Source organism: Bactrocera tryoni, chromosome 1, assembly GCF_016617805.1.
Source record: "Bactrocera tryoni isolate S06 chromosome 1, CSIRO_BtryS06_freeze2, whole genome shotgun sequence".
NCBI lineage: Eukaryota > Metazoa > Arthropoda > Insecta > Diptera > Tephritidae > Bactrocera > Bactrocera tryoni.
The window spans coordinates 44,104,218-44,118,987 of record NC_052499.1 but is presented as its reverse complement, the minus strand read 5'-3'; positions in this window follow the sequence as shown (position 1 = coordinate 44,118,987).

The following is a 14,770-nucleotide window of genomic DNA, read 5'->3' as shown; positions in this document are numbered from 1 at the left end:
AAAATAATCGAATTTTCTTTCTTTCGGCATACGGCATAATATTTCATGGTATTGATATTTTGATAAAATTTTTGAAACTTTGTTCATAAATTTAAAAATCTTAATTTATTCTTCAAAATCTATGTCGTTTCTCTTGGTCCCAATACATTTGTGTCAACGTTTTTTCCAATGCTGGAAACAGTACTTAAAGTCAATTTCCGAAATATTCTTCAATGCACGTTGTGATTCACATTCAATGTCTTCAATTGACTCAAAACGGTTTCTCCAGAGCGGTCGTTTGAGTTTAGTGAATAGCCATAGGTCACACGGAGTTAAATCAGGCGAATGCGGTGGTTGTGGCTCGATATTGGTTGAAAATTTGGTGAAAAACTTACAAAGAATCAATGCAGTATGCGACGGTGCATTATCGTGGTGTAAAAACCAAGAGTTGTCGGCCCATAATTCGGGCCTATTCTTACGAAAGCTTTGGGAAAACGAGATATAACACTCAAATAGTTTTTCTTGTTAACGGTTTAGCCGCTCGGAAGGATTTTGAGGTGCATCACACCTCGATAATCGAAGAAAACTTTCAACTTACCTTTGCTACAATCTTCGGCCAAACAATCGTCTGTTTCCGGGTCGTAACCATAGATGACTCATTGTCAGTAATAATACGTTTCATGACATCCTGGTTGTCGGAAAGCATGTTTTCACAGGCGTTAACGCGGTGCTGTTTTTCGAAAAAAAATTGAGTGATTTTGAGACCAATCATGTTTTCACTTTTCTTAGGCCTAAATGATCTTTCAAATTTGTTTTTAGTAGATCCTTTCGGAACTCAACGATGCCAGTAAGCTCTCTGACTGTTAATCGTCGATTCTTAAGCACGAATTCTTTTATTTTATTGACGTGTTGATTATCAGTTGTTGTTGATGGCCGTCATGGACGTGGTTCGTCGTCAATGCCAGTCAAAAACGCTTGCTCCAGACAAACAATTATCACCGGCCCTTTCCAACATTCTGAACGTATCGGCAGCAGAAATTCAATTTTGCACACAAAATTTAGTGGAATTTCTTTATTGAATACTTTCACATATCATAAAAATCGCCGAATGCACTTTATGTATTTAAGGAAAGACAAGCGTCATACCAACCTAAAAAAAAAATCTATCGACGAATGTGGTTTCGCACGAAATTTAAATAAAAAAGTATAACTATTTTTTACACACAAAAGTATACAAAAGTATAGCATATGTAATATAAACTCAACCAAAGAGTCTAAATTTAATAAATAAAGAAAATTTCAACCAGAGGATCGGATATTTCCATATTAGGATTATGAAGTTTAGACCAAGGTCATGACTTGAAATTTGTCTTCATATTCAGCTCTAAACTATATTATTATTATGAAAAGTTGGCCCGTTAATTACATTAAAATACGAATATCGCACATTTTGAGCAACTAAACAGCTAGAAGAAATGGAATATTTATCTTATTTTATTAATTTTTATACTCTCGCAACAAAGTTGCTGAGGAGAGTATTAAAGTTTTGTTCACATAACGGTTGTTTGTAAGTCTTACAACTAAAAGAGTCAGATATAGGGTTATATATACCAAAGTGATCAGGGTGACGAGTAGAGTTGAAATCCGGATGTCCGTCCGTCCGTCCGTGCAAGCTGTAACTTGAGTAAAAAATGAGATATCATGATGAAATTTGGTACACGTATTTCTTGCTCCATAAGAAGGTTAAGTTCGAAGATGGACAAAATCGGCCCACTGCCACGCCCACAAAATGGCGAAAACCGAAAACCTATGAAGTGTCATAACTAAGCCGTAAATAAAGATATTAAAGTGAAATTTGGCACAAAGGATCGCATTAGGGAGGGGCATATTTGGACGTAATTTTTTTGGAAAAGTGGGCGTGGCCCCGCCCCCTACTAAGTTTTTTGTACATATCTCGGAAACTACTATAGCTATGTCAACCAAACTCTATAGAGTCGTTTCCTTCAGGCATTTCCATATACAGTTCAAAAATGGAAGAAATCTGATAATAACCACGCCCACCTCCCATACAAAGGTTATGTTGAAAATCACTAAAAGTGCGTTAACCGACTAACAAAAAACCTCAGAAACATTAAATTTTACAGAAGAAATGGCAGAAGGAAGCTACACCCAGGCTTTTTTTTTAAATTTAAAATGGGCCCAAAAACCATATCTCAGGAACTACTCTACCGATTTCAATGAAATTCAGTATATAATATTTCCTTAACACCCTGATGACATGTACGAAATATGGGTGAAATCGGTTCACAACCACGCCTCTTCCAATATAACGCTATTTTGAATTCTATCTGATGCCTTTTCTGTATAATACGAGTATATACATTAGGAACCAATGATGATAGCGGAATAAAACTTTACACAAATACGGTATTTGAAAAATATGTAAATGACGTATAATGAAATCTCGATTATCACTTTATCATGCGAGAGTATAAAATGTTCGGTGACACCCGAAATTAGCACTTCCTTACTTGTTGGCATTATGTTATGACATCACTAGGAAAAGAGGATCTCTGAGTTTCATTAAGATACCTCACATATTGACCAAAATTAATGACTTTCGATCTATAGTACATATATGCAGCAAAGTAAAATATCATATTAAATGTGAATTAGTTTCTGAGATATACGATTTTACTCAGAGAAGGGCAGTGCCACGCCCATTGTTCAAATTTTAAGGTGGCACAAAGCTCAATCGTATCATTTTGGGTGTAAAATTCATTAATCTCTGACGCATTGATTTATTCCACTTCTGATAGTTTACACAACCGTTATATAGCGAGCGGATGTGGTTATCATCTTATTTTCTCAATAGATAAATAAATTTTTAAAAAGAATTCCATATAAGGATGTTGCCAGGTCCCAGTGGCACGTTCCAGTGGTTTGTCAGGAAAGTAATAGCACTGATTTTCTTCCGCCGCGACTGTACTTCGAAGCGTACGCGCACCGACTGGATTCGGTAGAGGGCGTTCCCAGCTAACGAATGAATGGCTGGTCAGTTGTCTCCGAGCACCTGGGGAGTCAGGCGTGTTTTTGTGAGTGGAGCAAGCCGAAAATGCAGCGTTCGTTAGAGCAGAGATGCGGGATTAAAGTCTGTGTGAAACTCGGTAAATCTGCGACAGAGACGTTTGATATGATCAAGCAGGCTTAACCATATGTTGCTTTAGCAAGAATTGGTGTGTTTCGGTGTCACCAGCCCTTTTTGGAGGGCCCGGAAGAGGTCGCTCATGAAGCCCGTGCTGGGAGACCTGCAACTCCGACAAACACCGACAATGTGACTCGTGTGCGCAAAGTTTTGAACTGAAACCGTCGACTAAGCTTCGTTTAATTGTCCAGATGTTAAATTTATCAAAGTTTGTGGTTCATGTCATTATGAGGGAGCACTTGAACATGCGTAAAAACCTTTGAACTGGCAAAGCGAGAAAAGGAAAAAATTCACTTGTCCATTTTACAGTAAAAGCTCTAAGTTCATGGGTACATGCAAATAAAATCTAAAATCCGAACACGGAATTATTTCATTTATTTCAAATAAATAAATATCTATATTCGTTTGCACAATCTGCAGCAAAATAAAATCAAAATCAAAAGCAAAAATAAAAGCAAATTTTCATTGTAACCGAAGTGTAAGCCTCTTGTACGAGCGTGCCTGACCAGAGCAGGGAAAGGCAACTGATCCACCGCGAGTGCAATCAATCACCTTTATGCGTGCACTTCACAGCTACAAGTGCATATTGAGGAACATTCTTACAACGGACCTGTCTCCTTGGCTGCACTCAGCAAATAAGTATTCCAGATTTATATTTAGAAGTGGAGCTGGGAGTCCCAGACCCCGCTACAGTGCACAAATATTTGTGTAGCATTTGTTGAGAAAATATCCAGCCACTTGCTACGCAGTAATCGGATATTGACATTAACAAAGGTCTGCCATTGCCACTCAACAGATTTCCTCTTTATCAGATTTTATTATCAGCAACACGTTTGCCGACATTTCGTTTAGTTCAACCTTCTTATTTCCCTCTTATTCTTTTTTTTGTTCTTCGATGTCGGTGTCATCAAAGCGCAAATACGGAAGTGGAAATGAAAATACTATTGAGTTTACCGACTTTGAATGCTTTGAATTACGAAAAGTTCACGTTTGGCATTTAAGCAACAAACTTTGCATTTGCATTGCCAAGCGAGAATTTCGCATTCGAGTAATGCAAACTGAATAGTTTTGAGGTCTCACTTTGGCAAAGTGCATGCAAAAAGGAAGGTGCGAGTTGGTGCCTCGGGCTTAACTTTTCGGTAGCCGCCTTAGGACGAAGAAAAAAGCCCAAAACTCAAATGTGAAAATTAAACAAGTTTTTGCCGCAAAAAATGCAAAACATGCCACCAACAACAACAACTGTAAATACGCATCATCATACAAGAATATTAACAACGACTAAACATGCGTGGAGCTCGAAAGTGACTTTTTTAAACTTTTTTAGTTAAAAAGTTTTTTTTATAGCGCACTTTAGTTAGCTAGGTACTTTGGCGTTGATGTTATGTTATGTGGTTTGGGTTGGGTTTTAAAATTCAAAAAGTTCGAACACTTCTTTCGCGCTTTGCTTTGATTAAAGAGGAATTTATTTAATTTTAAGTTAGAATGAAAGCATTTGTACAGGAATTCATTGAAATTTAGTAGTTCATTTCAGAATTTCAGCAAGCCACTGGTCTATAGTTGAAACTTGTGAAACAGTGTTTGGTAATCTTTAGCTATATACCCCATACAATTTTACAATGCCCGAAGCTGTTTTAAATGCTCGAGAAATCAAGAAACTGTTTGAGTAATGTGATTCTCATAAACAGCTCTCGGGCAGGGGTAAAGGTGCTTACTTAAATTGCATAAAAATCAGTAAATTCTCTTACATCGATATAAGAAGGTATATACATCATATGTATATACGAGGTCTGTCGCAAAAGAAACAGGACTGTTAAAAAAAAAACAAAAAAAAAATAATATTTTTCAAAAGTTAAATTGTTTTATTCAAAGTAGTTTCCTTGTGCTTCGATACAGCGTTTAGCCCGGTCAATTAGCATTTCAAATGAGTGTTTAAGGTCAATTTTCGGAATGCTTTTGAGAATATCGGTCGTCGCCTTTTGGATAGCTGAAATGTCCTGAAACCAGTGGGCAACTGAAGTTTTCCATATAGGTAAAAATCACAGGGTGCCAGATCAGGTGAGTTGGGTGAGTGACTAATGGTTAATATGGAGTTTTTTGTCAAACGTGCAACAGGCGCCAGGACCCTGCCTCACGGTATTGTGGTCGAGCACGACGAATGCGTGACAAAAGACGCTTCATAACACCAAGGTAAAACACAGCATTAATCGTTTGGCCAGGTGGGAGGAACTCTCGGTGTACAATATCGTCGGAATCGTAAAAACAAATCAGCATTGTCTTTATTTTTGACTTCTGAAGACGACCGACTTCTGATCGTCACAGAGGTCCTCACGACCTTCTTGGAATCGCTTAAATCACTCACGCACATTACTGCGGGATAGGCACTGATCACCATAAACTTTTTTCATCATTTGAAATGTTTCAGTAAACGTTTTCCCAAGTTTAAAACAAAATTTAATATTTGCTTTTTGTTCAAAATGCATTTTACGACCGATGACCAAAAGCTGCTGTCACTTTTTGATCGATAACATCGATTGTAGTTATCCAATTGTCTTAAAAATTATACGAAATATCAACAAGAGATCAAACTTTTTATTTCATATACCCACCAATAGATGGCGCCACCAGAAACAGTCATATTTAAAAAGTTCTCTTTCTTTTGCGACATACCTTGTATGTTTTAAAATAAAATTATGGGCTAAAAAATATACAGATTTTATTATAAAGGATTGTATAAGTTTGTTTTGTAGACATGTGGGTTTCAAGAAGAATTTAGTTTTTATAAGGATCAGGGTTCGCCATTATGTTTAAGAAATGACTTTGGGCAAGTGAATGTCTCGAATAAACTCCCGTCGAGAGGAGCAATTGGAGCCGTATGTCAGCAATATGCACGAAATATTTTCTTCCCATCATCTCGGGCTTATCTATGTAGATATAAAAATATAACTAAAAAACTTCCCATAACACCACAAAAAATTGTCCAGCGAGATAAAACGCTCCTAATTTTAGATAACTTTTTGCAGCCATTGAGGCCCACGCACTATCCATGGCAGGCTTAATTGTGAAGAAATATGGACCCTGCCCAAAGGCACACCAACTATGACTTTTTGAAGATGTAACAGCGTCTCAACATTGGCTCGTGGGAGTTTTGTTTATTAACGTACCCATTCAACCAAAAGAGAGCAACATCGCTCAACAAAATCTCTAAAGATACGTTTTATAAACTAGTGTAAGCATGGTGAGAGACCAATCCGTGGTTGCTCTATTTACCGATTATGCTGGGCGATTTTTTCGACCGAATATTGGAAAAAGCGTGCGATGCGCCGAACCATTGTTTTTGTAATAAATTTACATAATTTGCAGACGTTGTTCCAAAGTAAGACTGTTGTAGGTATGAAATGGTAAACCAAACTGAGTACAAAACATGATATCAATGAGATCGACTCCGAAGAAAGTATTGCCTCATTGAAAATTGGACGTCACGGTATCAAAGGTCGAAGGTCAGTAATAATAATGGGCAAATAAATGGTATGGTTTCGTTCTACTATATGCAAGTATAGTGGATTTTGAAGAAATTATTATAAGACAATAATGAGGATATATCACATTAATGAGTCAATATAAAGACAGTTGAGTTTGTATCACTTAAATTTTTAAAAGTTCTTATGATTTATAAATATACGTATAATAGGCTTAATGAGAATTAACAGACGTTTGATAGTTGCAAGACGTTAATCTCCCGCTCCTTGCATACTTTAGGAAACAGCTCAAATTATACATATTCTTAAGTTTTATTTGAATTTCTTTGTTTTTGGGAGGTATTTTGAGGTCTGAGCTAACGATAATTGCTTATAAATTATAGAGGGAACAATAAATCCAACAAATATTCTCACAAATTTCATATTTTTCTTTATGTAAGGTTAGGTGATGCGATCTAAACAATATGTTTGGAGATTGCAGCATTATGTTCAAAAATAATCCTTATCGAATTTCCTGAAGATATCTTCTCAAATAAAAAACAATGTTCGTACTAGGGCTTGATTTTGATGGGTAAGTTTTTGATGGGTAGGTTTGTGTGAGAGCTTTATGCTATTGTGATACCGACAAATCAGTAGCTTTCTGAACAGAAAAGACACACACAAAACCGCAACAAGGATGCTTCCCATAAGCCGTTACCATCGAATCAAATTGTTGATCTTCGTTCGCATTTATGATATGAAAGAGACTAGCATTCAAATTCACTAGCTGTTCGATAACGACAATAATAATCGCATGAAACTCAGGGCATCATAATTCAGAGGTTATAACCAGAATAGCCAAGTTATTTAACGAATGTACCACGACTTTTTATTTAGGGACATTAATGCTGCTATGTCCGAGAAATTAATACCCATTTTGCTACTGATTTATGGCCGCAAATTTTATTTTCTAATTCTAAAATTGTTCATTACTCTCTTGAGGCAGTCCAACTGATAATTTATCACAGACTAACTCAAATGTGATTTGAATTAACAAATTTTAGCTATTTTGATGAATTATTGCACGCGTAAGTCATTTAAATGTTAATTAGGTTAGTTTGAAATATAAAATTTGGTACGCCAAAAAAAATAAAATAATTTTTTTCTTGGTAATTTATTGCTTTTCGTTAAAAATGTCATCCTATTTGTTGAAAAATAACTGGAGTATAATTTTTGGCTTTTCTGCTGCTTGTTGTTATTTGTCAGAAAATTCGAATGCGCGAAGTTTTATTGAATTTCAAAGCAACACCAAAAAACTATGACTCCCTTGTGATTCTTCTGTTTATGTATGAATGTGAAAAATAGTATTTTTGAATTTTTTTTGTCGCTTTGCCAATCACAGCGCAGCCAAATGACAAATGTCAAAGGACCAAATGTTAACGAAATCCAATTCAACTTTTCCCATTGCATAGTGACTTTTCTGGCGTCAATTAGATAATAGGGATAGGAATATATGGTGATATTATTTGTTCGTAAATTCGTATGTGAACAAAATTAATATTTCAACGAAATGCAGTTTAAGGTACATACATACATATGTTAATTATGGTAGCCTGCTCCACAATTTATTCCCATACATTATTCGACTGAGTTCACTACAGATTTGCAGGAGCATCAATAATATTAATAAAACCAGCCATCCTTAGTGTAATGTATGCCAAAAACATTGAATAGGTCCACCATCGGAGCTTGGAGGAAGCTCGCTGGAAGAACAATTTCTCGAGGCCAATAGTCCTCCTCGCAATGATTGACATATAGGGTTTGTCCGGAAAGTAATAGGAATAATTTTCTTCCGGCGCGAGTGTATTCGGAGCGTGCGCGCATACATTGGATTCGGTAGAGGGCGTTCCTAGCACAGTATATACAGTAGATAACCTTTTCGTGGTAGCTTTCTGAGGGGTGAATAGTGACCATCTTGGATTTTCAGACGTAGCAACGTAGTGCTGTATATATTGAGGCAGTAAATACTTAGCAAATTTATTCTATTAAATAACAAAAACTATAAGTATTGTTGCTTAATATAAAAGGAAATTATTTATTAATGACATATATTGACTAATATTTGATTTAAACGCCATAGTGTGTCATGTTTCGCCCATAAAAATATCATTTACTGATAGTCAGATATTCTTTATGTAGAGAGTTCTTATTAATAAAAAGCAGCCCTGTTTTTAGATCTCTCGGTGGTGAGTTTTCTTCTGAATGTATTTGTTTTCAATTGACAGACAGAAAACATAAAACGGTTTGTATTCGTAAGTTTTGAAATATTATTACCATTAATTTTAATTTAGAAAGAAGATATTTAGGCATTTGAAGCTGAATTTTTAATACATCGTTCTAATTCTCATCCGTATACTATTTTTGATAATTTATTTTTCAATATTTAAGTTTTGCATTTTCCACACTACCCCAGAGGTTTGCAATAAAGCGCGTTACAGACTTTTTTTAGGTGTTTGGTTCCCCGGTAGGCCTATTTTCGCCTTTTCAACTTAAAATAAACATAATTAATAATTTACATAAAAATTTAAATAAAAATATTGCACAAAATAATTTAATAATTAATAAAGATTTCTAAGCTCTCACAATAGATGCATCCAAAATCCTACAACTCTATTAAATATATTAAAATACAGAAGCTAACTTTTAAAAGGGGGAGGTAGTTACCTATGTGAAATGCACAAAAATTTTATGTGACGAAAATGAGGGCTGGCTGCCTGCCTATTAAAAATTCTTAAAGAAAAATATGTTCTAATTCTTATAAAAAGTATTTTAAAACGTCGGGTTGTGAATTTTCGCAGCAATAAAAAGGCTCTACAATTTAAATAATAATAATAAACTTTATTATTAACACTAATATGTATTCTTATTAAAAACTTCGACATATCTTTCTTTTCAAACTCAATTTCCAATTGATGTTTTCCTATAACGGCTAACGAGTTGTCAATTTGTATATGTCAAACGACAAATTACCACCCAGGATTGTATCCTACTGCATACAAAAATTTGGAAATACTTGAAGCGTGTTTAAAAATTGCACAAAAAAAACAACAACTGATTTAACATTAAACAACAACTAATATCCCAATAAAATTGAACAGATATGCAAAGTAATTCAATATAATCACTTAAATAACGTAAACACTTGCATTATTTAATATCTTTTAAAGTCTCGGTCATCAAAATTTAAAATTTATATGTAGTTTAAATGCTAACACAACACCCTGATTACCATGAAAGTAGTAAAAAAAGTGTAACACAACACCCTAAGATTTTGTAGAGGTGAGTATATGTATGTAAACAAAGAAAAGGTTTATTACTGTATATACTGAGGTTCCTAGTTCTTTTTCAGTATGATTCCGAGACAAAGAGGCATTTTAAGACTACAGCGGCAATTCTGAAGAATGCCTTCCGTGACGCCTTCAATGCTTGGAAATCTCGCCGGCAGCGCTGCATCGACGCAGAAGGAGCCTATTTTAAAAGTTTTTAAAGAATTGTAACAATTGGTTCAATAAGTTTTTTTAAGTCGACTCTGTCTTATTACTTTGCTGACAAACCCTGTAAGAAACACATTCAATGGCGCAACAAAATAATAGTCGAATCAAAACGCCTCCCGGCTTCCTAAAGTTAATACGAAAACTGTTACAGTATAATGCAAGTGACGGCCATCAAAGAGTGGAAATCACTTCAGGAGCGACGCAGTGATCTATACTAGGGTCAGTTCTATTAAATGCCAGCTACCTCGTTGGGTTTGCAGACGATATATCTCCACGAAATTTCGCGTGAATTCTTTAAAGCAATCTCCAAAAAAATTTTTCAGGTCGAGTCACTACAGCACAAAGCTGTCTTGTCGAATGCATTTTAATAACCGGGTGTATTTTTATATTGTGCTGATTATTTGTTGAAATCATCCAGTTCGGACAAATATAGCATATATTTCCCATATAACCGTTTATTCGGACCTTTTAAAAGGGGCGTTCCAAAGTAAACAAGACTTTTTGAACCTAGCGCCCCCTGATGGCGCCATCTACATGTCGACTGGTGCGTAAGAATCTGCTATCTTTATCGATTGTCCTCTTCATGACATTTCATTGATTGGAAGTGAAGTTATTGCGTTTTAATCGTCAGTATGTTTGTGTTATCGGTGAGAAAATGAGCTTCGTACAAAGATCCAACATTAAATTTTGTTTTAAAATTGGTAAAACTTTTACGGAAACGTTTCTATTGATGAAACAAGTTTATGGCGATCATTGCCTATCCCGTAGCAGAGTGCACTAGTGGCTTCAACGTGGTCGTGAGGACATAAATGACGATCAACATGTGAGCCAATCAAAATCCGAAACTATTCATGAATTCAGCAAAAATCAGCCAAAATCGTTATTGAAATTCATGGAAATGGAATTGAACATCTCCAAAACATCGATTTATCGCATTTTGACCGAACATTTGGGCTTATGAAAGGTGTGTGCACGGTTTGCTTAGAATTCAACATTCGATCGACGCTTGTGACCGATTATTTGACCAAAAATCACATTTTAACCATTAACCACTCCACGTATTCACCTGATAAGGCACCGTGCGATTTCTTTCTTTTCGGAAAAATGCATTTGTCCATGAAAGGAAAGCGTTATGCAGACGTAGAGGCCATTCAAAAGGCTTGCACCGGCATACTGGCGGCCATACCGCCCAGCGAGCTAAAACACTCGTTCGACATGCTTTTGGACCATGCAAAAAACTGTATTGAAGCAGAAGGATTTTTTCGAACAAACCATTTGTTCTGTTTTGTCCTGTTTACTTCGGAAATCACCTTGTAGAGTACACCATTTTATACAGAAGGCTCATATAACACTGGTAAATAAAATAAAAATTTTTGTTTTATGAAGTTTATAAACTGACTAAATTGACGCCGCTGATTTCAAATCTACCCTCAGTTTCTTTAAAGTTTCCTTTTAGTGATACAGGTACTTCTTCAAGTATCGTTTCTAGGCTTACTTGGATTAATGTTTAGGGGAAAGAATTACAAAATGTCATAATTAAACCGCTATGTGTACAATAAGAAGAACTTGTTTAAACGATCCGAAATGTTTTTGTGGTATTTGTGTTGACCATATGTTTAGAGAATGCCGTTTAAAGATGTTTTATTCTTTAAAACGGGCCTATTAGCACTATTTTGGGTAGCTATTACGTATACAAGTATTACGTAAGCTTTGTATGCCAAATTTAGTACGTAGTACTTGGGTAACATCATCGCGTTTATGGGCTAATAAAAAAGATCCACTTTAAAGTTAAAAAGTCCTATGATTTGGTTTGAACCGACTAATCATCACGATTATTGTTATTTTTGTGTCGTGAATATTACCGGTTCAAATGGACTTACCCTATTTTAAAACCGCTTATTAGGGCAATCCTAAATGGCAATGAAGAACATGTCGCTCATAGGCAGCCTATTTCAAATTTTACACCACAAGTTCTTTCAGGAAATGATAATGACGACAGCGACTTTTCCTTCCCAAGTATTTCTGAATCTCAACCACTCAACGAAAATTACCTAGCTGAGTTGAAAAGAGTTCTTGGTGTATCAATGAAATATTAGATCTCCTTGCTTAAACAAAGGAAACCTCATAACACCAGAGACTAAAGTACCAGTTTATCAAACAAGAGAAAAAGATTTGTTCACACTGTGATGCAATATTATTATTAAGAAACTTAAATGTGTGCTCTTACGTAGGTTGTCTTTTATATTTCGAGATTCGAGAACAAAATCAAATTTTAATTACCGGAAATAGCTTTATTGTTTTCTAAAATATTCTCTTCTAAGGACATATATTTTTGCAAGACTTTGAACCAATATCGAGGCTCTTTTGTCACTCCGGTTGAGATTCCTTCAAAACATGCATTCTGAGCATATCAACCGCCTCTTCAGGTGTCGAAAAACGTTGAGCTTTTAGTTTATTTTTTCGTATGAGAATAAAAAAAAAGTCATTCGGTCCTAAGTCAGGACTAAATATATGATAAATGACTAATAAAAGAGATGGTTTCAATGCTCAAAATGTAATTGTTTCAGTCGATGTTTGAGAGTTCGCATTATCATAGTGAAGTATGATGCGTCTTCGGCGGTTGATTTTCCTACTTTCTTAAAACATAGCAAACAATTGGTTTTCTAACACCTAGAATAGCTATTCTGCGTTGTTCTAGTCGTATGGTTGTGATAAGTCCAGTAATTCAAAAAAAAAAAAAAAAACAGGCAACCATTTGGTTGGAAGTGTATCGTGCGCGAACAACTTTTGTTCGATTCGGCTCATCTCGTTCGAAGCACAGTTATCGTATTTATTTAGTGTGTGGAAACCAACGTGAATAAATATTTTTTACAGTCAAATGTTCATGCAATATTGAATATATGCTGGTACCACTAACAGGTCACACTAATAGTTGTCTCTATCTGACGATAGGTGAAAGACGATCTGGCAATATTACTACGAAGAGCACAATAGTCTCCGGAACCACAACTGATTTTGGGCGACCTATACAAAATCCGTCTTGGAGTGATCTACAGCCTTCATTGAATTCACCATACCATCGATAAACGATGGCCCTTGGTGGGGTTTCAACATTCAAAATTTAAATAAGTTCATCGATGCACTACTGCTGAATTAAAAGTTGTAAAACAATGTAATGGAACTAAAATAGGCTGTTTGCCCATCGCACATTCAATAAAAGTTAAAGAGGAATATCCTACGATATGATGTAGAATATAAATGGCTATTATGCATTGATCTATGAATGGTAAATTTTCTTTTGGGTCAACAAACAGCATATACCAAATACCTTCGTTGTGCCTCATGTATCCCATAAGCACATGAGCACGCTGAGCCAAAACAGCACAGTGAACTGAAAAAATTATGGCCTTTGAATGTTGAATTTAGTTTCGGGTGTTGTGAATGCGATAAATGCCCATCTAATAGCCAGAGGTCGGATTATATATTATTATCCCCTCTTCGTATAAAGTTCGGTCAGATAAAACGTTTTACAAAAGCTCCAAACAAGGATCGAGAATATTTTAAAAATATCACTTTCGAAATTGAACAGACAAAAATGAACGCTGTTTTTTTTGGACGGTCCTCGAATCAAGGAGCTAATAAAGAATTAACCTTTTACTAATTGTATGATAGATAAGGAGAAATCTGTATGGATTTGAATTATTTGGGTTAGCCAAAAATTCTTAGGAAATAAAAAGTCTCCAGACTACAATCAACACATTGTGTAGCTCATGTTGCGCTCTCAGAGACTAGAATGTAACACGAGCAGCAAGCTGCTCTTCCTCTTCAGCCATTTAGACCGCTTTCTAGAAAATTTAGGTGATTTAAGCGGAGAACAAGGCGAAAGATTTCATCAAGGTTATTGAAATACAAATATGATAACTGATTACTGCTGGGACATCCAAGTAAAGCCCATAAAATAACTTTTTTTATATTAAGTGAGAGCAATATATTTTTATACCCTGCACAAGGTAACTATATTAAGTTTGTAACACCAGAAGGAAATGTCGGAGACCCTATAAAATTTATGAAAATATACATGATGAAGTATGATGAACTAGTCAATATAGCCAGGTCCGCCCGCCTGTTTCTCTGTCTGTATATATGGTATACGAACTAGTCCCTCAGTTTTTGAGATAGCGATATGAAATTTTGTACCTGTCCTTTTCGCGCCAAGAAGCTGCTCATTTGTCGAAACGGTCGATATCGAATTACTAAATCATTTAGCTACCATACAAACTAAACAATCGGAATCAAATCTTTGTAAGGAAAACTCTTTCATTTTACTAGATATTTTGACAAAATTTGGCATGGATCATTATCAAATGCAATCTGCGTAGGAATGGAACGGATCGGATCACTGCAGCACATAGCTACCATACGAACTAAGCGATCGGAATAAAGTTCTATAAAGTTCTCATAGCTAACCTTTTGTATTTGATAAGGGTATTATGACTTCGGTGCAAGCGAAGTTAACGTTTATTCTTGTTAAATTCTAAATTTTTAGAACTTTTGGCTAAAAATGTAATATGTTCATG